This window comes from Pyrgilauda ruficollis, unplaced genomic scaffold (assembly GCF_017590135.1).
Source record: "Pyrgilauda ruficollis isolate IOZ18807 unplaced genomic scaffold, ASM1759013v1 scaffold79, whole genome shotgun sequence".
In the NCBI taxonomy this organism is placed as follows: domain Eukaryota; kingdom Metazoa; phylum Chordata; class Aves; order Passeriformes; family Passeridae; genus Pyrgilauda; species Pyrgilauda ruficollis.
The window spans coordinates 2,110,562-2,131,622 of NW_024529821.1; the positions used below are offsets into that span (position 1 = coordinate 2,110,562).

Below are 21,061 nucleotides of genomic sequence, written 5' to 3' on the forward strand. Positions count from 1 at the left end.
GATTGTAATTGTTGGGATAAAATCTCCCTGTTGGTCTCATGAGACCCCACTTGGGGGGCTTCACGCACCTGGTCTGGGGTCCCCAGCAGAGGAAGGAAATTGGCCTCTTGGAGCAGGACCAGAAGAGGTCACCAGGATTATTAGAGGGATGGAGCAACTCTCCTGTGTGGAAAGGCTGAGAGAATTGGGATGGTTGAACCTGGAGGAGAGGAGGGATCAGGGTGACCTCATTGTGGCCTTGCAGTGCCTAAAGGGAGCCTGCAGGAGAGGGGGAGAGGGACTTTTTACAGGAGCCTGGAGGGACAGGACAAGGAGGAATGGCTTCAAACTGGCAGAGAGTAAGTTCAGATTGGATATTAGAAGAAATTCTTCTGATGAGACCCTGGCACAGGGTGCCCAGAGAAGCTGTGGCTGCCCCTGAATCCCTGGAAGTGTCCCAGGCCAGGCTGAACAGGGCTTGGAGCAACCTGGGATAGTGCAAGGCGTCCCTGGCCATGGCAGGGGGTGGAACAAGATCTTTAAGGTCTCTTCCAACCCAAAACCTTCTATGGTGATTCTATGTTACTTTATATTTTTTGAGTTGCTTACATTTTTATATAGATTTATATTTGTCCTCCAGCAGAGCTTCAGTGTCAATAATTGTCAGGGAGTTGGGCACTTTGCAAGTGAGGTCCATTAGCAGAAATGTAGCAAAGATGGAAAAGTTGTGTTCAGGCTCCTCTGGGCTGGATTTTCACAGGCAAGTCTGATGAATACTTTATATGTTTTATGAGAGTCTGGAAGGTGCTGGATGGGTTTTGCTGTCATCCAGATGATGGTGTCTGTGAATGTGAAGCTTGTTTCTTATTAACAGCCATTCTTGCAATCTTGAAATCCACTTTTCACAAATGCTTATGTCCATGAGAGTGTTGCTTTCATGGGAAGATCATCAGAGTGACTGGTTAACAAATTTGTTCCAGAGCTTGATAACATTTATTTTGTGAAGTCTGTAGCTGCCTAGGGAGCTACCTTGCGCTTTTCTGAACAGAGCCCATTGTGGAGGGAAACCTCCTCCCTGGGAAGGGATGTGTTTTGACTTGCTTCCAACAAATGCTGCAGGGGCAGGTTTCATTTGGACAGGGGGGATTCCCAAAGGCAAAAATGGAATTGGTAGAAATAAGTGTTGCTTGTGCCTGTGACATGAAAGGGTATTTTTAGAGATATGGGAGTCCCCAGTCAGACAGGAAGGAAGAGTGGTGGCTGGAATGTCTTGTGTAACGGGTCAGTCAGACTTTCTGCTAATGGGACAAAGTGAGGGATCACTGGCATTTTTAGGCTCTTCAAATTTAATTTAATGCTTGTTTAAAGAACAGCTGTCTTGACTCCTGCAGACTGAGCAGCTGCCTGTGGATTGAGTGGTTTGAAAAGGTGGCGGAGCCTTGGAGCTGGGCAGTGGCTCCCTGTGCTGTGTGCGGGGACCACTGCCAGGCTGCCTGCTTTACCAGAGGGGTCTGAGCAGAGCACAAAGGTGGGGGAACCGTGTGGATGCCGTGTAACTTTCTGTAGATTTAGCTGCTGATTTTCAGAGCAGTTGTTACTTGTATCTTCTGTTTTATATTTTTATAACATAGTGTGGGTGTGGAGTGGCAATTATTTTAGGTTTTGTGGATGTGGCTCAGCAATTTCAAATGTGGTTAGAAGTGCGTTTTAAAAAATTGAGGTTAGCTCCTTAAAGTATGCACCTGGGGTAACAGTCAAATTAATTTTCAAGTGTGATATTGCTCCACTCTCAATTTTGGAAACTTTTTACCACTTTGTAAATCACTTTGCAAAAGACCCGTCTCTTTCAGATGAACTATATGTTCTAAGGTTAAGAAGTTTGCCTAGTTATTAGGGGAGTACAGTTGGGTACCTGTTTATTAAATATCCACGGATGAATTGTCTAATTGGACAGATAATCATATGCTTGCAATCTAAGGAGAAAAATTCAGAGAGGTTAATTAAGGAATGGTTAGAAAATTTGATGTCAGAAATGGTGCTAAGTTTCAGCCTGGATGCTCTTAATTAAAATTAGTTTAGTTCATGCTGGAAGTGAATGGAAATGAAGGAAATTTAAGCTCACCGTGGCTACAGATGTGGGAGTACCAAGGTCAGTAATGCATATTAACTCATACTTCTAAAATTAATTTCTGGCACTAATTTGGCTTGATTTTTCCCATCTGTCTTCATGCAGACAACACTCTGGAAGCCTCCCTTATCTGAGGTATTGCAGAAATGCCTTCCCCCCCCCCCACTGTTCCTTTGCAACCTCTGAGCTGAAGTTTAACTGGGTGTGGACGGCAAGTCAAACCCTGCAGGTGATGCTGCAGATGCTTAATTCTCCACCTGAACATTTTCTTGCTGCTGCCAGAGCTTCACATCTGTGAGGTGTTCTCAGGCAGGAAGGTCCTGTCCTGCCGCACGTGGGGTGTGAACCAAGGACAGAAACACCCTGGCTCAATGGGGTCTCTGCCTCCGAGGCTGCGGGGCAGGAAAGGGCCGGCTCTGTCCCCGCTGTGTCTCCCAGCTCGTCCTGGCTCAGCCCTGCTCAGCCGGGCCTCAGCCCGCCCGTGTGCCAGAGCCCGTCTCTGCACCTCTGCTGGGAGCAGATCGGGGGCTGAGCTCATCGAAGCAGTCACTGCTGTCAGAACATCTCTGGTCTTCCTTCCTGCATTCTACCCATGTGGATTTCCCCTGGTTGCTGTAACTCCCTAATCTGGGGGAAAAAACCGTGGGGTGTGGTTAAACGCTGCGCAGGGCTCCCAGTAAGTGAGGGGAGCAGCTGGGAGTGTGTTGCCAGCCTCCCACATTCCCCTGGCTGCTTGTGCTGTTCTTGGCCAGCTGGTGCTGGAGCCTGCAGGATGGTGGTGATGACCACCGTGGCTGCCCTAAGCCCACCTGCCAGTGTTTCAGTAACCACAGGCTGTGTTTGTGGCTTACTTTTTCCAGCACTGGCTGTTTTTCTGAAGTGAAGAACTCAGGCTGTGTGAGAAGGTGATCATATCCTGCTTCCTCTCATCTGAGATTACCCCACAGGAGCATTTTAATGCTGTGTCTCACAGTCTTGAAGTTGTTTTGGAGCATTCCTTTGTCCAAATTCCAGGCTAGCCATATTCTCCTAGAAGTCTTCTCATCCTTCTGGTATTGCTCCTTGTAGCCCCCTTCAGTTCCTGCCAGATTCCTAAGCAGCCATCTCTTAGACAGCTTTCGGTCTCTCTGGTCCTTGAGCATCTTCTAGTCCTCCCACATCCTTGGCTTTTTCTCTTAGGCTTCATGAAAACAAACTCTTGGAGAAAAAAAAAAAAAAACCAAACCAAAACCAAAAATACCACTGTGAAAACCCCTACCCACTCTCCAAATGTCCAAATATCTAAATACATTCTGCCTCTTTTCTCTGTAGTTGCACGTATTATTTTTCACAAAACTGAATTTAGCTGTTGGTGTTATCAGTAGTTCTAATGATTTTTTTTATAGCCAGTTACCAGGAGACTATTAGCTGTGCGTTTGTGTCAAAAAGTAGGTGTAATGGTTCAGAGCAGGTGAGTTGCAATAACTACCCCCTTAAAAAAGGCCTATGGAGAAGCTAAGTTGGTGTTGCTCACTGGAGAAAGATTCTTTGTCTCTGGTTTGGGGAGGAGGCTCAAGAAAGTTCAGTTCATCTTGAGCAAGATGGGTTTGAAATGGAAATATTGGTCTTTGCAGTACCTGGGGAAAGCAGTGACAAAGTTGGTAGATAGGGGAAAAGGATCCTGCTGGGGCATTGCTGGGATGAGGCTGTGGCTGGGTGAGAGGTTGGATCATCCATACCTTGCACAGGTCATCTTTTGCCATGGCATGGCTCCTGCTTGAGCTGTGGCTGTGGGACTTGGCAGTGTCCCTTTTGCTGCATCTTATCCTGGAGGCATGGGGGAGACCACGTCCTGCTTCAGCTTGCCTTGCAACAGGTGAGTTTCTCTGTTCCTGGAAACAAAAGTCCAGCAGCAAGGGATTTCCTCTCTAGGGTATCCCAGTAATGTCCTGGTAATTGTGTCTGTCTTTCCCCAGGCCTGTGGCCAGCCTAGCAATCAGTAACTGGTTTTTCAATTCCTCCTCCTGTTCTGGCTAGCAGAGGTTGAGGTCTGGCAGCAGTGATCACATCAGTCACATCCCTGACTAAGGCACTGCCCGAGTGCCTTTGCTGCTCTCTGTGTTCTTGGTTCCCAGGCCTCTCTTCTGCAGAAGGGATGGTTTGGGCTTGCTTGCTCTTCTGTGCTGCTGCTGAAGTTACAGTATTTGCACAGAGCCAGTTCTTCTGAGATGATGATCATTCTTCTGTTTAAGCACAAGCTGCCAACTTACAGAATTAATTGCCAGTAGTCTGCAGTAGCCCTTGACTTGTCCTAGAACTTGCTTTAATAAAAGAGAATAGGTCTTTAATGAAAGTGAAAGGACTTCTGTATTTTCTCTGGAAATACAGAAGGGGCTGCAAAGCCAGGCTCTCAGAAGGCAGGACAGCTTTTAAGTAATACAGCCCAGATCTGACCTCTGTGCACTGCAGGTTCTGATTGCGTGGCTCCACAGTTGCTGCTTGGCTTGATGCTGCCTTGCTCACTGTGCATCACTGATCTGTATTTGTAGTTGTTAGCTGGGGTTTTCATTTTCCTTTTTTCAGCTCTGAGGTTGTGCTTTACTTGTGTGCTTAAGCTCTGCCCCAAGAACAGAAACACAAGTTGTCCAATAGGCTCCTCCGTGGTGCTGCTCATAAGTATCTGAGCAGCTGCAGTTCATGGTGTGTTTGTGGGAAAGCAGCTCTGTAAATGGGGAGCTGAGGCACGCACAGGGTACTCAGCCAGTTCTGGGTGCTCTTCAGGGAAGCTTCCAGGAATTCTCTCCTCTTAATTTCTCATGAAGTGCGCTTCTGTGGCTGAGAGTTCAGCCCATGTGCAGAGCTCATCAGGGGTCTCCTTCTGCCAGGGTCTGGCAACAAAAGATAGGAGAAGTTTAAGGTTTGTTTGATTTCATAGCAGCTGTAAAATAAACAAGGCAGGAATCACTTTTTTGTCAACTTTTGTTTGCCTCTCCTGAGACTTCATCTGGCTTTTGTACCTTATTTACTACACCTTAAAAAAAAAAAAAAAAAAAAAAAAGATCTGCAGGAAAAAAAAACAACCCACCCAGGTAGAAGGTTATTTCAACGCTGTTATTCAGCAAGTGCTTCTGCTGTGTGAAAGGAGTATGCTGTGACAAAATGAGGTGCAGGATTAGGTCTTTTTTGTTTGTTTTACAGAGAGAGGAGAGGGCTGGGCTGTCCACCACACAGGCTCATCCTGCTTGATTCATCCGCAGGCAGTGCTAATGAAACATTGTCCTCCCTGTGGAGCCTCGGTGGGGAGGCTGGGCTGTGCAGTTGTGTTGGATTTGTTGGCTGGTTGACACCAGCGACCAGGGGAACCATGGGCTCTGCCAGTGGCCTGAGAGCAGGTATTTCTTTGCTCCAGTCAGTGCTTCTCTTCAGCCTTGTTCCCAGCCTGCCTTCCAGTCCTTGCCTTAGTAGTCTTCATGCACCAGTCCTGGTCTGAAGCGCTTCAGCATCCCCTTCCACTTCTGGTCTGTGATGTTGTCTGGGTTTCACATCCCAGTCCCCTGTGTCTGGTAGACCTACTCCATTCTGGCTTCTTTGTTCCTCACATTTTCTCATCTGACTGATGTGATCAGAGGGTACTGCAGTCCCTGCCAGTGGTGGCATTGTTCGTGTCCCTGCTGCCCAGCTAGTCTCTGTGCCCTCCCAGCCATGCTGGCACCCATCTGAGCCTCTGTGCTATGGGGCCTGGGGACATTCCTGGCTGGTACTCTGCTCTGCAGAGGCTTTAATGATTTTCCATTTAACTGTGATTAACCTGACTGGCAGGGCTTTGCTTATTGCGTTCTAGAAGAGTTGTGGTGGCAAGATTGCTAGCTTTGAGATGAATCAGCATTAACAATTTAACAATTAAGCCGTAAACAAATACCATTTATTTTACAAGACGACAGACAGCAGGATGTTTTCCTCTGCCAAAGCGTCCATCAGGCTATTGGTTAAACTCTGTAGCTGGTAAGGAGGGAAGGAGAAATAATTCCTCACTCATAGAAAAAAGATAAGTCATAAGTCTCTGTTGACTGCCAGTGGGAGGGATGCTGAATGACAGAGGAGGCTGTTGCCTCCTCCTCCTGGTCCCACAGTCTGGTGATTACTGGCTGTTAGTGCACAGACCTGTCACGTTGGAGCCTGGATGTTACTAGAGTGTATTAAATCCCTTCAGGCAGACAAACTTTGGGCTGGTACTTAATTTACAGCACTCTCCAGGATTTTTCCATATAGATCCTCTGTCTTAGGAGGGAAGAAGAATTAATGATAAATTAATGAAGACTCTTACATTGTTCTGAATTTGGGGGTAATTTTAGGCCCCTACTTAACCTTGTCATCTTTCAAGCTTTTGCCTCTTTTAGTAATTATCTGCTTGTTTTCCCGATGGTTAAACTTGCCATGGAGAAATGTTGCGTTGATGAATTCCTCAAATTCTTTTGGTTTGACCAGAAGGCAAGGAGGTCTGATCACTCTTGTGCTCATGACTTTCAGAACTAGTGCTGAGAATTCAAGCTCTGCCAAGGGACTCTGCCCACCTTGCAGCTGGTGGCTCTCAGCACCCAGTGTAGGCTCTGTGCACATCTGGCAGGTGCTGGGCTCTCAGTGCTCCTGAGCTGGCACTCTTGCTGTCCTGCTTTGCTCAGGGGCACATGTCCCCTTGATCCTTTTGCCTCCCAGAGATGCTGGTGAATATTTTTGAGCATTTTGCCCTGTTAGCAGGAAGGAGTGGGTGGATGGCTGGGAAGCTCCCTTGGCCCCAGCCTGGCTGCTGTGCTTCCTCTTACAGCTCTGTGGGTGCCCAGGCTCTGCCACAGTAGAAGTTGCATTGCCTCTGGTGGCATCTCTGGACTCACTTTCCAGTCATGTATAAAGGCAAGACTTCAGCAGGGAGCAGGTAGCCAGGTGTGGATTGTTGTATGTTTTTAAAACTGCTGCCCCTGAAGAACTGCCTGGCTGGACAACCAGTGTGCTGGCCTTGTTCAATTGTCTGTGCTTCTCTCCCTCCCTTTTATCTCCCCTTTGCATCATTTTTCTCACTTAAATGCACCCTTTCTGCAGGCCACAAAGGCTGGTGTGAACACAGCCTGCAGCAAGGGGATCCTGCTGAGCTTGCAGGCTGGGGACTTCCTAGCCTGGCATGTGAAAGTGCTGGGGCTCTGGCTCACCATTACTCATCCAGCCTTCTTGGGCTGCCTTACAGCTGTCCTGGGGATGTGCCTGTGCAAATTTCCTCACTTGTTGTGATGGCTGACCCCTTGCTCAGTGAAGTGCTTCTCAAAGATGCAGCTATGCTGAGGTACTGCTGCAGGCTGGCAGACACCAAGAATGTTATTTTTCAGTCTAGCAGGTAGCTGTTTCTGGTTTTTCCCTTTTGACCTAACCCTTCACTCTCTCTCGCCTGGCAGGAAACCTCACCAGCCTGTGCTAGTGGGACCTCAGTGCTTGAGGTGGGACACTGTGTGCCAATGTCTCTTTGCATGGGCAGCACCCCTCTTTTTAATATATTCCTCCTTTCTTTTTTTTACCTCTCTTTTTCCCCATCTTCCTTCTTTTCTTCATCACACAAAATGTGTACAGCCGAAGCTTACCTTTTTTCCACTGCTTTGTTTCTCCTGCTGTGGTGTGCTGCTGTGGGTTAGGATCCCTTGGATGGCTCCAGCTGGCAGTAATTTGGGATATGGACATATTGGGACCTCTTACTAAGCTGTGAGTGCTTGGGGTCCCTACTGAGAGCAGAAAGCTGAGCTGCTGGACTTGAGGTGGAGCATATGCCAGGCCATGCACATACACTGGAAATGTGCCCAGGGCAGGATAATTATGGGAGGCAGTGTTTCCTCAAGTGGACTGTGTGCTCTTGCTTGCTAAACAGTCTTGTGATTAATATCTTATTTAAGAGGATTTTAGGACATGTGCTCCAGTTACACAGAGTTTCTTTCAGAAGTAGGGGAGAGGTTAGGAATGTAAACTCTGTAAAGGCTCTTTTGTGTTTTCAGCAAGGGTCACCAGGTAATTGCAGTGCATCCCTGTTCTGTTTTGCCAGAGTAGGCAGTAGGTTTTGCTATGGATGGTTCATTGGGAGAGGGATCCTTGAAGGGCTTTGCAAATGTTTTTGTACAGGCTGTGTTCTTAAGATCTCCTTAGGGACCTGTAGCTCCAGCACTAAGGGTGAGTTCTTCTGCCCTGATGTCAGCATTACCAGCTCACCCTGGCTCCTGGCATTAGACTCTGGTGAGTTCTGCAGCCAGCAGGAATTCACCAGAAGATTTTGCCTTCAAAACAAGCCTATGTGTGGTGTTTTACTCAAGTAATGTTTCAAGGTGTCAGCAGCTCGATTGTTGGCCTTATGCAGGACACATGGTGTGGACGCAGCACTATCTGCATGCTCTGGGTGTTTCTGTGCCACTGCTGATTTGCTGGGTGGTCTTTGCTGGTGGTTGTAGGTAGTCTCCTTTCTGATCAGTCTGATGTGGCTGTCTGACATCTTCACCCTAATTTCTTTCCTAGGCTAGAGAACTCAATTAAAAGGGACATGGGAGCATGAAGAATTGCATGGAGAGCACAGATGTGCTGCCCGTGGTGGCATCTCCTACAGCTCTTACCTGGCAATCTGCTGCTGCCTGGAAGGGGTTGACAGGAACCTCTGTGGACAGCAAAGGAACCTGGAGATGAAGGTGATGACCATGGCTCTTAATCTTTTTTTTTTCCCTGCCCCTTTTGTCACTTCCACATGTCTGCAGCAAGAGCAGGACTGTCAGCGTGACAAGGCCACATACATTGAAGCATGGCTGTTTGCACTGGGGCTATCTTGTGTTACTATCTGGAAGGATAGTAAAGAAAACGGGGAGGGTTCCCTAATACTCCCTTAGCAACTATCCTATATTTCTCTTTTAAAGCAAAATAAGACATTTATTCTGCTTCTTGTGGGAGCCCTTGTAGAAGCTGCCATGTGTTGGTTGTGTGCCAGAGATTACTCATCTGATAAAGAGTCTGATATCCAATATTTATTCTGACTTGCATAAAATGAATGAGATGTGTACTGGGGCTCATTTTGGTAAAGCTTTCCCTAGAAACCCTTTGGGGACATTGCCTTTGGCTCTAGGTTAGAGTAATTAGCTGCCTACTTACAAGCTGACCTCTGCTGATCATGCCTGGAGTGCTTCTGTTGGTGGTGCCACTACTTTTCCTGTCACTCTTCCCCACTGGCATCCTGCCCCTTATCACAGCACTGCAGTCCTTTGCCTGTTGCCCTTGAGGATGACGAGCATCATGTGAGCCATTGCAGTGACTGTTGCTGTTGCTGGGACCTCCCTTTTTCTCTCATGCATGGAAAAGCTAACTTGCTAGGAAATACTTTTAGAAGCAACTGCAAATGTAAGTATTGGGTTTATGGCTCTTTTCATGTGTGAAGAAAGTTTGGGAGGACCTCATTATATAGCTGCTTCTCTAAATATTTAACTTGCTGGCATCAAGAATGCCAGCTGTTGCTCCTTACTTCCTCTTCTGCTGGAAACATGCTAATGTCCTCTCCTCCACTTAAAACCTGATCTTCAATATGGAAAATGCAGCACCCTTTCTTACTTTCTGGCTGAGCAACACTTCTCTCTCCCAGTGTTGTGTTACCTTTAGCATTGCAAACTCTAACACTTGGGCAAGGGTGGTGGAGTTCCAGCAGCCCGCTTGCCTAGGGCCTGCTGGACTTCTAACCCCAAGGAGGGCAGAGAGCAGCCAAAAATCTGCACAGAGGTCAAGACAGAGCAGTATGGAACGTGGGGAGCATTGGCAGGAGTGGGAATGCTCTGCTGGAGGTAGGTGAGTAGAAAAGAAAAAGCATAGCCCTTTGCCTTGGCTATCTCTGGCAGCTGCTTTTTTCATGGGGAAAGAAGAAAACTAAGCTGGAAACAGCTTGATTTCTGGTTAGGTGGAATTTGGGTGGAGAATAAAGGATTAAAGAAGCAGGTCAGCCAGTCCTCCACTGCAAAACTTCTTGTTTTGGTTGTTGTACAGAAACAAAGAGTTTTTTACTTGTGGTTTTCTTCCTTGTTCCTCTGTGGAAGTCTGCTCGCTGGACAAAGACGTGACTTGGGGTGTGATGCTAGGTGAGCTGGGTGGATCTCATGTGGACATGGGAGCACAGGGTACATCCTTGTGCATGTGCAAGGCACAGATAGGCAGCAGGGACTGGGACTGCTGGCTTTGATTGGGTGCCTGCCTTTGGGACAGCTGAAACCCAAGGCCAAGCTGACTTTTCAAGCTCAGATAAACTTTTTGTGTGGAAATATTCCTTCTCTTAATGAGCATTGGTAGCACTGAAGACTCACCTTCTGTTTGTGCCAGAACAAAATCTTGAGCCCCTTTTGAAATGCTCAAAGTCTTCCTTGGCAAACAGTCAAACCCAGCCCTCTGTTACTAAGTCTGGTTTCAGACTAGGCAGGCCTGGTTAGGCCTGGTTTGCAAGATGGCAAGGCTGCTGGAGGAGATGGATATTTGAAAACCAGTAGAGTGATATATTTGGTCTGTAATATCTGTATCTCTGTCCAGCCTCTTCTCAACAATTACATTGTTTTATATGTTAATATATAAAAGTGGAAAAGGGACTTTCCTCTGAAATAGGGAAGTAAAACCGAAAATAGTCACGCATCCCACTTCATGCCCCAGTGCTCCCCGTGGCTGTGTGGGAGCCTCTGACCCCCTCCTGCTTTAGAAAGGGGCAGAGCCTGCCTGTTGGAGCAGAGGGTTTGTTGTGTGTTGGACACTGATGGGCAGAGGAGAGGGTAGGGATGTGCTTTGGTGTGTGGTGTCCAGCTTTAGGAGTGGCCTTCCAAGGTGGGTGTCCAGGCAAGTGGACACCAGCAACAAAGGCTTTGACCATGTACTGAAGTAGTTTCCCTTCAGGATAATGGGATGATGCACATGGAATGGTACTGTGTAAGATTGACAGCACAGTTAATTCTACTTGTGCTGAAGTGCAGTGTGAACCCATCTGCTTGGTTTGGCTGCAGTTTCATGTGTGCTTTAGAGAGAGTCCCGCCAGTGCTATCAGTTTTGGGCAGTTCTGTCAGGAGCTGGGTGTTGGTGTATGTGGCTCTGTGACCTCTCTCCACACTGGTGCTCGCTCTCTTTCTGTGTACCCATGGCTTATCCTCTCTCTGAGGTCCATGCTGTGGCAGGTGGCACTTATCTCAGACACTGCTTTGCACTTGAAGCATTTTGTGGGACTTGTGCACAAGCTCTGAAACGCCTGGGTGAGCAGAGGCTATGAGCCCAGAACAGGCATTACATGCAGTGGATCTGGGAGAGAAGGGGGGGAAAAGCTGACCAAAACTGAAGAAAAGGGAAGGGCTTCCAAGAAGGAAGGTTGGTGGAGGGTGGAAGGACAGCTGGTAGTAGGATCTCACCAAGGCAGGAAGGCAGCTCTGGCTGCACTGTGGGGAAAGGCCACCGAAATTAGGGCACCCCCTTGTGCTGTGTGGATGCTGGAAGGGATGTGAGGGGCCTTAGGGGAAGATTTCCCAGGGGGAAGAGGAGAGTCCGGGAGATGCAGACAGTAGGAAAGCACCCAGTTTCTCGTGGGTAGCACCTCCAGCCTCCCTCCCCTGCTCCACAAAGCGCTGTGAGTCCCTGGACTCTGAACTGAGCTCTTCACGAACCACCGTGCGTGGCGATGGGCGCTCAGCCCCCGCGCTGCGGCTCGGCGGGGCCGGGCAGAGCAGAGCCCGGGGCTTTCATCTGCCCCGGCAGCAGCAGCAGCACCGCCCTGGCCGCGTCCGAGGCTCTGGGGGAGCTGGCGCCTCCAGACCGATGTGTGGGGAATTTCTGCTCTGCTCCCCCCGCTCTCACGTAGATGATTTTCAGCTCTTTGGGCCATAATCTGCCGAGATTTCTGAAAGAGCTCTGATGTTCAGTTAGCTTTTAAAGACCTCCCAAAAATGGCACTGGAAGTTTGCAAGTTTCTGAACCACTGGTGCTTCCCCTATTTGAGATGCCGCCAGATAATGCTGTACAGAGATCCAGACAAGATAAAGAACCTATGAACTAGGGCTGCTTACAATTTTTAGTCTTGTACTTTGGGGAAAATACCCTTAAATTGCTCTTTTAGCAGACTTCAGAAAATGTTCATCAGGCTGATGCATTTTAACTAGTGATTTCTATATTTGTTACTTCGGAGTGAGGAAGAAAAATTCAGAGCTAACGCCATGTGAAAGTAATTTCCCTTGACAACACACAATTCTGGCCTATATGTGTGTTGGACAGCTTATGAAAAAGCTTTTATTTCTGAAATGTCACTGTATTATGAATGCATTATTTCTGAACTCAAAAATAGAGGAGGCTATGTATGTAAATATGTAAGTACATGTATTTGTTACAAATCCAAGAGAGAGTACATGTTTCAGTGGAACAGAACCACTTTAGCTGAATTGGCCTGATTCTTCAAAAATAATTAGAAAAAAGCCCCAAACCAAAAAAACCACAGAAAGACCAGTGAAATGCAAATTAAAAATCCTAAAATAGTTTATGACAGCTTTGCTAGGCTGCTCTGCTGTTTTTCTTTGCTTTAATATTAAAGTGCTGTGGTTCTTCCTACATGAGGAGTTATTCTAACCAACATAGCCAGAGCTTGAAGATTCTCTGCAAGTTTAGCCTCAGGGGATACAGCATGACAGTATGAGGAGGGAAAAAATTGTGTGCCTCTTGTCAGGAGATATCCAGGACTTTCTACCTTCAGATACCTGTGGAAGCTTACAACACAGTATGGTAGCAGCCAAGTTCCCATCCTGTTAACCTGGAGGGGAGTTTGTGGAGAGGAGAGTGAGGTACATTTCTGCTAAGGATCCTTTTGGCAGGAAAAGGAAGGAAAGGGAAGATGAAGGGTCACCTGAGATCAGCTCCCGTGTGAGCTTCGCATCTGAAGTGCCTAAAAACTTGTCTCTTAGCAGTGTTCTGGAGTGAAGCTATGCAGATTTGTTTAAATAAAATTAATGAGTAACTTTTAACCTGAAACTTGGTCTGAGCCAGATCAAATTGTTTAATGTTCAGTGAACTTTAAGCCCCATGCTTTTCCAGTTTGAGCTTGGATTGGATGTTCAGCAGCAAGGAGAAACGGCCTTGTGCTAGAGGTGGCATCAGATCCTCTCCTGGTCTGGAGCACTGTGGGGTGTTGTGGCACTGGGTGAGATCACTGCTGTTGGAAACACCCAACAGCTCTTGCTCTAAAGCAGTTAGGCATGGTGTCCCCCCAGGGTGTCCTGGGAGTCACCCCAGCAGCTGGCAGCCACCAGCTGCATGTGGAAAATCTCTGCTGGATTTCTGCAGCCTCCTTGTCTGCACTGGGGTGCATCTATTCCTGGCATGACAGATGCCTGACTTCTGTGTCTGAGGAGAGTTCCCTTTACGAAGGAGGAAGTCTGGTGTCTCTGTGGCCAGGTGGCCCTGGGTGGCTAGAAGGAACTGTGTGTGTTTGTGGGCAGGAATCCAGCCCTTGGCAATAACATCCCCCTCCCATCCCTCCATGTATCATCCTTCCTCACGTATCACATCCATCTTCCAGCAAAGGGCTGGCTGGTTGTAGGAGAAGATGAGGACCTTTCCTTGCTCTGGGAGGCTCAGAGAGCTTTTTTAAGTCTTACAGCCTATTTCTGAGACTGCAGAAACATGTTTTACTAAAGGCAGTATGAGAGCCAATGTTGAATGGAGGAGATAGAAAAAACGTCTGGTGCTTCCTTTACTGCTTTAGGGAGTAACTTCTGTTTTTTTTGGAATTATCTGTCTAGATCTCTCAAAGTCCCACATACATAAAATGTCTTAAATACCAGAGGGCAGAAAGCTGCCTGCTTCAAGCAGTGGGGGTGTGGTTCAGATCCATGATGGATCCATCCACTTGTCATCTGCAAGCTCTGCTGCCAGACTTGGTTCTGAAGTGCTGACTGTAGGAAGTGAGTGATGTGTTTGGGAGCCGGAGCTGGGTAGTGCTTTCCAGGCTTTACACCTGGTTTTCTGGTGGTGAAGAAAGCAGGCTAAAAACACTGGGAGGAGGTGATAAAAGACATTAAAGTGGCCTTTATTGCCTTCTTGGCCTCTCAGAACTCCAGTAAGCTTTACATGTGTTTCAAGCATGGTGTTTTCCTCCCTCCAGCAACTGTGTAGACTTGTTGTGTTTCAGACCAATTCATGCCATGCCCATAGCAGCACTGATCTATCACTGGGATGCTTGCAGGGTATGTAAGTGGAGAAGAAAAAGGGAATTCTTTGGCCATGATGTACGTGCACCATGGAGCTGCCAGATGGATGGCATGCTCTTTTTGGGTGCTTACAGCTGGGGGTGGTGCTAGGCTTTGCCAGTCCTCCATCCCACTAAAGAGTGGGGATTGCACATCAGAGAGGCACCTGTTTGTTCCTGCAAGGTGTTCTCCATGCTGGATCCATAAGTGGAGGCCATAATCTTGGGTTTGGGTAGGAGGTACTGCTGAACCTGCTTTTCTTTCCTAAGCATCTGGGAGGATGTTGAGGGAAGAAAATAGCAAGGAGGTTTCAAATGCAGGCTTTCTCAGGAAGGTTGCATTAATGTTTCCTGTTCTTCTAAATAGGTACATGAAACTTTGAGGGTGGAGGAGTGTCTTAAGCTCTTTAAATATCTTTGAATATGTCTAGGCGCCTAGTTTTGTGCTATGCATTTGTATTGCCTATGATTTATAAAATTGAATTGTATTCAGGCAAGGTTGCTTCACTGGCAATATTTTTGTGGGATTAATGACAGTAGATATATTTGAAATGCTGATACAGGGGCATAGTATTCCCAGACAAATGTGTTTGAAAAACAGGGCAGCACTTGCTGTTACTACTGCAGTTCAGCCGCACCAAGAGCTCCCTGTGTGAGGAGGTGACTTGATGTGCTTTGGCAGAAGATATTTGACATCTGCTACTGCAGGTACTCTGACTTTTGAGAACCTGGCTGCTGCTTCAACAACAGACGACACCCAGGATCATGGGGTACATTGACTCCTGTGTGTCTGCTGCCTTGGCTGCTCTGCTGCAGCCTGACACTGAGCTTGGACCTGGGCTTTCTCAACAACTTGAGTTATATCTGGCTTTCCTCTGGTTGTTTCAGTCTCAGTTTAACCAGTGGAAATGGTGATGTGAGATAAAAGTGCTATCAATTAAGTGTTCCAATTGCAGTGGTTATGGAGACTAAAACCAAGTGATTTTGATTTATAGAAAAACATGGGTTTTTTTCCTGCATCCTTTCTTATCAGAGACAAATAATTAACTCTAATTTGGAAGTTTCCATTTGTCCTCCATGCCTCAAGTTCCTTGCATGGAAAGGAACTACTTTGACTTTTGCTGGATAAATAATTGAACTGGTTGTTACATGATTGTTTTTACAATTTCTTTGGTAGTTATTTCCTTTACTGGTTTCTAGCAGGTGTCTTTTCTAGTGCTCTTTTAATTGCTTCTAGTTGCCTGTCTCTCAGGTCCTGCCTTTTTTTCACCACCTAATACTTTTTGATAAACAGTCTTCACAGCTGTAGGTGTCTTTGCATTGTAAAATACAGATTTCTTAGTGCAAACAATTTATTTTAAATGTAACACAGGAAGTATTTTGCTTAACATAGAGTAGTTTGACTAGGGCTTTCTGAAGTCAGTGGTGAGAACTGACACTTTGCTTCTTTCTTCCAGTGAAGTCAGTGTGGTAGAACACTGCTGTTTGTTGTGTGCCAGCCCTGCCATCCCCAACAGGGATGAACTCTGGGTATGTAGAGAAAAATAAATCTTGGTAGTGCTATTGGACTGAAAACCAGCATTGATAGATCCAGACTTGAGCAAGTTTATTTCACTTAGTGAAAGACTAGGTCTGAAGTTAAATTGAATTAGAGTCTTCTTTGAGCAAGTCATAAAGAGTTACTGCATTGTCCTTGAGTCATAAAGATGTTGTCCCCACCTGCAAAGGCTGGTGTCAGATGTATTATCCTGAGGGGTAGTGTCTGCAGCTGGCACACAGGGAATTTTATTGTCCTGGGGCCACGGAACACCAGTTACATGCCTTGGCATGCAGTGATATTTGCAGAGGCGTTAGTGTTGACCTGCCACACACTGTTAATTTCAAATAAAGAAGCATATCCCGTTCATTTTGAAGGATGAACGTCATAGAGGAACACATGCTTGGGGGGGGAATGATTTGAAGGTGTAATGTTCCATGTCAAGTAAATAGCCACAAATGAGCAATTGCATCCTGGTCTTTAAAGCTGGGCAGGGTAGGGGGATTTTTGCTGTTGGCTTCAGTGTGGGAGTGGCTGTGATAAAGCTGACTAATGATGAAATTCTCGCTTGTAAAGCCCTGACACTGGGGCTCTGGGTATGGAAGAAAAAGTAGCATTTTCAGAAGCTGGTGCTGTTCATGCCTGTAGTTTTCTCCAACTGAAGGTGAAATTGGCAGCTGTAGAAATGGAAAAGGTTTGTTGCTATGAGGGGTCTCCAGGTATCTTGCTAAGTGAGACCCCCATGGGCATGTGCCCATCAGGAGATGGCTTCTGTGCTGAGCTGCACTGAGAGCTGCCATGGTGGCTACCTGGCAACTGCATCCAAGTGGGAGCATGCTACAGGAGAGCAGAGCTGGCCCAGGCATGGAGACACCCCATGCAGACGGGGTCTCTTTCCTGTCCACTGTGGTTAACAAGGAACATTCAGCAGTGTCTGTCTGTCTGTGTGTGGGGTAGGAAGGGGGGTTTTGTCAGGGAGAAGTGCTGGTTCCACCTGCTGAGGGCTTGGTCCTGTTATGGAGTTCATAAACATGCTGTCCCTCTGGGTGAGTAACCCAGCAAAGAGGATGCTAAGCATGGTCCACTACATTCACTCTTTATTTGGCTCAGTGTATTTCATAACTGGAATCCATATTATCAGCCACTAAAAGCAGCCTCTATAGCAAGACTAAAACATAAACCTTTAATTAGATGAAGCGCTGATAAATCTGATATCCTGGATTTATGTGGTATCCTGTGGCTCAGAAAGCAGTTTTAACTTGTAAATATTATTATTATTTAGAATACTTTCATGGTAAAACTCGAATATATGTATACCATGGTTAAGGTACTAGATCCATATAAAATATTTAGTATATAATTATTATATATAAAAAAGCTGCTGCCTTTTAATGAGGGCTGAAGGGGAGGCAAAGTGCTATGCACAGCCACCCTCCAAAACCAACATGGCATGTAGAAAAGAGCAAGAATAAAGGGCTGACACAGTCAGAAATAAAGGCTTCTGACTTACATTAAATCCCAATGTTTGTTGACATATAAAAAACTGAGATGAAACACATGCTTAAACTTACCCCTGTGCCTCCCCCCAGAATCTGCCTCTCCTGTTCTCTTGGGAAGATTTTTTTTCAGCTGTGACAGCAGCATATTTTTACTGGCACATGCAGAGGTTTCTAATGCAGGCAGGACTAAGTGAATGATTTATTTCTTTACAAGTGACCTATATAGCTCTTCAGTGTGTCACCTGAAATTTAACCATGTTTCTCATGTAAAATGCTTTTTTTTCCTTCAAATCTCTATGTAAAGTTTCCTTCTTCTCCCCGTTCTGTTTGGTGGCATCGGAAACACTTAAATGTGTGGCTCAACAGATGTTTTATTTTCACAGCACAGTGATATTTTGGAAAGAAACCAATAATTGCTAGAAGCAAGCCTTCCCTGCTTGTATATTTACAAAATCGTGATACACACAGTTGAATTAACAGGCTGGGCTAAATAAGATATCTGAAACTTGGCTCCAGAGGGACAGACCTTTAGCTTGGAAAGTGTTTTATCACCTTTCATGTGGCGTATCCAGCATGTGGAAAGTGGAACTTCTTCGTTTGCAAAATGGCATGAGCATAGTTTGTTTATTACTATTAAGGGTCTTGATAAACATTTTTTTTCCTCAGGACAGGAATAGGGAATTTTAAGAACAGATACAGTTTTGAGGTTACTTTTTGAATCCACATTTTTTCTCATCTTAGGTTTCCTTGAGTATACTATTTTGAACAGAAGAATTCAAGCCATACATTTCCATGTCTTTCTTCTTTTCCACACACATGGGAACTCATTCACCCTCTGGTACCAACCACTGCCCTTTTCAGAGATGCTTTACAGTGGGTGTTGTGTGGAGGAAAACGTTAACATTGAGAATGTATCCAAAAAAAAAAGAATAGGAAGGTGTAGTTAAATATAAAATCTTTATATAGGGCAGCATAAAAACATTCAAAAATACATCAGCAAAAGTTGGGAACAAAGCTTTCCTACTTTGTGGACAGGCACAGCATAATTGTGGGTGCAGATGGATATGCATAAATGAAGGAAATCTGGAAAGAAATGTAAATGCTCCGAGTTTAAATATGAAATATTTATCACATTATCTAAAAAAAATTGAGGGACAACTTGCCAAAGTAAAAACCTTTTTTGCATCTATCAGAGAAGAAAACTGCAGCTGAATTATGCTGATGTATGAATGGCAGGACCAAGGAGAAGCGTGGTAGACCAGGTGGATGTGATTCCTGCATATCCTGTAATCCCCAGGGGTTACATCTCTGAAGTCATCATTTAAATTAAATTAAAGTTCTTACTTGGCATGGTTATGTTTGAGGCACTGTGCTGGGATCTGTTGCTTCAGACCAGTAAACATAATAAAAATGACACCTGTGGAATATGTAAGAACTAATGAAGTCTCATCATGTGTTTGCAGAAGGGTCACACTTCAAATCTATCTATGTATTTCCTCTTCTGTCATTTTCAGAAGGTTGTGAATATGGAGAGAGGGAAACCTTGAATTTTCAAGGTTTTGGTGAGATTGTTCACCAGGATCCTCAGAAAAAGCCACCCTAAGCTGTCATGGGATGAGAGGGCTCCTGTCCTGGATTAGTGGCTGCCTGTCTGTTTCACAACATCACAGAAGGCTCTCAGGGATTTTCTGGGATCCCCACTCCTGAAAACTGATCACGATCTGCAGAGGAGAGGAGGAAGGGCTGAGTTCTGAGCTTGGCTGTCCTTGTCACCAGAGGGGCTGCTGGAACTGGTGGAAGCCCTGAGCAGCTGCAGAGGGCTCTGGTGATCCTGGGTGGCTGGGCAGCACAGGGCAAAGGAAGCTGCCTCTAGCAGGGGTAAGATAATGCTCTTTCAGGTGGATTTATTCCTGCCCTGCACCGGGGCAGCTTGCAAAATGATCTGAAGTCATTGCAGATTGTGTAGAGATCAGGGCTCAGAAGTGGTCAAGAGGGGAAATAAAGGAAGGAAGTTTCACAAGGAGAACAAATCAGCCCCATTGTTGTGCTGCTGCTGGACCATGTGGTGAGAGCGTGTTCAGCAGGGGTGGCCGGCGTGCCTGCCTCGAGGGACGGTCACGCCCTGCTGATGGTGCTGGGAGGCTGACCAAGAGCATCTGGAGTGTGGAAAAGGTGCTGTGCAAGGAGTGTTGGAACAAGTGGGACAGAGCCTGGAAAAGCAGAGAGAGGAGGGGTTGTCTGTGCCCTGTGTGCAGCTGCAGAGTTCATTGCCTCAAGCTGTTAGGGATATGTGGGTGGTTTCAAGAGCCAATTAAACAAATGTGCAGAGGATGGGCATTGGTACAGCTGATGACACAACTTTGGGGAAGCTGTGTGCATTTCCTGGAAGAAACATATTCATACCTTTGTCCATGTTCCTGTGGTTTGCCTGTGTACCGGCTGTTGGGCGCAACAGGAGACAGGTATGGGCTCTTTGAGATGAGGATTAGCATTTTAATGCATTTAAATGCATTGTTAGCATTTTTAGGGTAAATCTGCTGTGGGATGTGGAAATCAGGACTTTTGGATGTGCTCTGCTGTGGCATTGCTGGCTGCAGCTCCCTGGGCAGACAGCAGCCTCTGGGACACCAGAGGAGTAGGATTTTCACACTCTTGTGTACTTTGCTGGTTTAAGATCTGAGACCACTGAGGTAATTGGACAATAAAGGTTAAGTATTAGAATGTGTGTACAGAATGTGACTGCCTTGAAGATATCATGTCCCTCACTTGTTCTCTGCACAGGATTAACTTATCCACAGAGGACTTGCTGTGTGGGCTTAACATGCCAGCCAGTGCTGTACTCTACAGCTGTGTCAGGTTCTGCGTTTCAAGGAGGCAGCTATTTGTTTGATATGTTTTATTTGTATTTTTCTAGGTTTGGGGGATTTTTTTTTTGTCCTTTCTTTCTTCATACTCATAGCTGTCACCTTGTATTTTGTGTATGTGGCAAGCTTCCAACACCGTTGGAAAAGTACCTTTGTACTGACCACTGCCAGACAGAAGTGCACACAAGCAGCCACTTGTGGGCTATCCTACTTTGCCAGGAAGAGCAGATTCTTCTCTTCTCCACAACAGAGATTTGGTGAAAGAATGCTTGAGAGGGACCCCATCTTAGGGCACTGCTTGTGCAAATAAAATAAAATAAAATCCTATCATGTGAAGTAGTAGTAATAATTAAGCTGAATTGCAAAGTATCCATGGGGAACAGAAGGTATCTTGAAATGTTGTGGCTCTGCTAAAACATGTTTGCAGAGCCTACTTTGCCAGCTTAAAAATCAAAGCAGACTAACTGTTCACATTGCAGCAGCGTGTACAGTCAAAGGTGGGGATAATTTGTGCAGAAGATGAGTTCTCCAGGTGCCCTTGAGTGGCCTGGAAAGGAGAGGAGGTGTTGTGACTTGCTGGGCATCCTGAGTGGTGCACCACCACAAGGAGTGTCTCAGCAGGAACTTGCAGAGAGCTGTTTCACTGTAATGAACCTGCCACCCCTCTAGATGATTCAAGTGTGAGAAGCAAAAGCGGATGGTTACTGAGATGTGCCTTCTGTCACCTCCACCTGGAAACCCCTCAGAAGTTTTTGAAGTCAGGGCAGAGTCCTTCAGGGCCTGGAGCAAGGAGCTCTGCTCTGCAGGGTGGAAGGCTGCTGGGCA

At 46.3% G+C, this 21,061-nt stretch overlaps 1 protein-coding gene across 5 annotated transcripts in view; it reads left to right on the forward strand.

Annotated features, from left to right (window-relative positions):
• ST6GAL1 (ST6 beta-galactoside alpha-2,6-sialyltransferase 1) overlaps positions 1 to 21,061 on the forward strand; it is a 43,210-nt gene that overhangs the window by 5,724 nt on the left and 16,425 nt on the right. For 2 of the 5 annotated variants that reach the window (XM_041487072.1, XM_041487073.1), the window contains exon 2: positions 8,627 to 8,793. The exons of 1 other annotated variant lie outside the window; for it this stretch is intronic. The gene's annotated coding sequence lies outside the window, so the exon portion shown is untranslated. Of the gene's footprint in view, positions 1 to 3,947; positions 3,963 to 8,626; positions 8,794 to 9,375; positions 9,494 to 21,061 lie in introns of those variants that run through there. 2 more of the 5 variants (XM_041487074.1, XM_041487071.1) reach the window with 2 other exon arrangements.